Raw genomic sequence first — 3,043 nt, forward strand, 5'->3', positions numbered from 1 at the left:
TATTTTTGAATTGTATCTCAACTTGGACCATCAATTTAGACACTATCCATTTTGAAGATGAGTGTCTGCGCATTTTGTTGGGACCAGCGGTAGCTGTTACTGATCTTGATGGTCGGTTCTAGAGACGAAAGTTAATACTTAAGGCGCATAATGTCTTGATTTTGTCAGATTTATAACACTCTTCGCGATTCGTATTCATGTATTAAAAACTACAAAATATTCCTAGCTTATTTAGGGAATATTAGGGGATTTTGTTTTATATATCCATGGTCGTTTTTAATTTATTGGCATATGTATTATATCTGAAACAGTTCATGCATCGGTACAATGTTTCTCTTTCGGAAAATGAATGTATGGTGGAGAGAATTAAAAACGGGGCTCTTAGTGACGCTAAACTTTCAGAATTGGTGGCTATGCCATTGGAAAGTGAAGACGAGTTTAGAAGTTTCTGCAAATGAAGACGAATTAGGTCCTACAATAAATCTAAATGATATCATAGAAAGTTCATTTGATGAAGACTCCATCTCCTAAGACAGTCCTGAATCAACTTTACCAACCCTAATAATGTTACACGAAACTCTTCTACTTCTGTAGAAAAAGTGGCTCAGAAACGCAATAACATGAAATCGAAAAATGATTATTTAAAGTTCCGTGCCGCAGAATAAGGGCTTCTGGGTGACAGAAAATTTTCACTGGAAATATCACAACTAGAGTTCCTTCATCAGTACTTTTTCAGTAACGCTCAATGAATCAGAACATATAGTAAAGATTTTGCATTTATACATCAATTTCCTATTGCATAAATGCGGATCACTACTGGGCTGAGATAACAAGGAACGAACTAATAAAGGAAGTAACGTCCTTAAATATTTGAAAGTATAATTTATAATTTCAATAATATTTGAATATCAGAATTTAAAAGATTTTCTGCTATTTTACTTTTTAATAACAATTAAAAGCAAATTTCTGCCAACCAATCGAGATTTGACGAACTTCAGAAGGTTCGACCGAAGTACTTTACAAGAAAGATTCATTCACTATTGTGGAAACTTGTTAGTTAATGAACAAATTTGGGTAAAGTCAGACATAATCTAAAATAGCATATGGCAAATAAAAAGCCCTCAAATGAGGTTTCAAGTTTTATTTTAAAAGATATTTCTGGGTATGGTTATGTAATTAAGGTACAGCATTAAAGGAAAACTCGTACACCTGAAAATTTTCTGATATGTCCTTCTTGTTTGGTCATTAAGATTTATTTATATGTTGCAGTGTATATTTCGAGAAGAATAGTCAAGGAAGAAAACGCGATTGAAAGAAAAAAATTGTGATAAGAATCCGCCATTCTTGACCATTCTTCCCAAACTATACATAGAGAAATAAAAATAACTCTTTAATAAACAAACAAGGACATATTAGAAAATTTTAAGATGTACCAGTTTCACTTTAATATACTGTACTGGTTTTTAAATGAAGAGTTTCAGCAGAAGTGGATCGAAATGAATGGTGTCATACCATGGCCGGCAAGGTCCTGTGACCTCACTCCTATGGATTTCTTCTTGTGGGGGAGATTAAAAGATCTCATCTTCAAGAGAAGAAATATTCAAACAAGAGCAGAATTAAAAGAAGCCACTCGACATGCTTTTGCAAGAATCACTGTTGTGAAACTGTTAAATACTTGTAATTCTGTGCGAAAAAGATGTTTGCAATGTGTTCAAAACGAAGAAACTCAGTTTGAATAGCTACGTTGAAAGTATATTTTAAAATTTATTTCACTTCATTAAAAGGCATTAAAATTATCTTTTTTCTTAGGTTTTAACTCCTTTGACAGCAATTTTCATAGCCAACTTATGTCAAAAAAATTAATACGTTATATTTCCGTCATTTTCGGTAATAAATGCTAAAGTATGTATTTATATCGTTGAAAAGGGTTTAAAATTGTCTATTTTGCTAAGCCATAGCCACCTATGATTTATATTTGAAAAAATAAAGTTGTAACAATTTGTAGGAAAACGGCAAACAATAGAAAAAATTTGAGCACTCTATTAGATTCCTCTTAAAAAAGCGCTACAGTAATGTTTTTACACAAAGCCAATATTTTAATAAATAAGAAAATTATTGGCAGTTTTCAAAATGGCCAAAAATTGAAAAACCTTCTGTACCTTAGTGGGCTGTGAAGATATCAGGAAACGGTTTTTGGCATTAAACATTTCTCAAAAATCGAGTCCGTGACACCTAAGTCAGTTTTCTTCTATCTAGTCAGGAAATAGGCTTTTCCTGTGAAAACGCTCCAAATTGAAATGTTGTGTACATATGGGACAGGAAACTAATAACTTTAAATTGAGCGGACTATGAAGCAAATTTAAACTAATACCAAAATTAAAGTGCTGTGAACTGTATTTCACCAATTATTTGACTTCCCTTCCTGTCATGACCCATCTATGTATAAGCACGAAGTTTTGCTACTAGAAACGATAAGGAAAAATAAGATTGTAACTAGTAAGCTTCCAACAAAACAATAATTCAAAAAAAGATCTATGGAGCAATTTTGTTGAATTTATTGGAACTGTTGAAGGCCTTGATTTCACTTCTTTATCTTAGAGTGATAATAAAACAGTAAATCTATTGTCCATATTCTGTTGACAACAACCCGAAATCATTGTTTGGAGATGTGATAGAAAAAATAAAATGTACAAAGATATTAAAGGGTCCAGAAATCTAGTTGATGTCAGGAAAATGCAAAAGCCGATTTTATGTTTTTTGCTCAAAATGCAAATTATTCTCTGTATATTTCATGAGGAAAAATTCAGATTTTTTTTTATCTAACTACATACTGTATCGTTTTTAAAGCCAGCAAGAATCTAGTATTTTTTAGATTTTTTTCTTTTTTAATATTATTTTTTCATCCTCAGCTCCACATGTATTAAAAGATAATTTGTAATCATGGAAGTAAAATTCATACAATTAAAGGATAGCATTATGGGATCTTCATTTTTTAAAGATGGAAACTATGTTTTTGGTTGAGGTAAAATATGATGAAGGTTAC

Source organism: Euwallacea similis, chromosome 15 (genome assembly GCF_039881205.1).
Source record: "Euwallacea similis isolate ESF13 chromosome 15, ESF131.1, whole genome shotgun sequence".
Lineage (NCBI taxonomy): Eukaryota > Metazoa > Arthropoda > Insecta > Coleoptera > Curculionidae > Euwallacea > Euwallacea similis.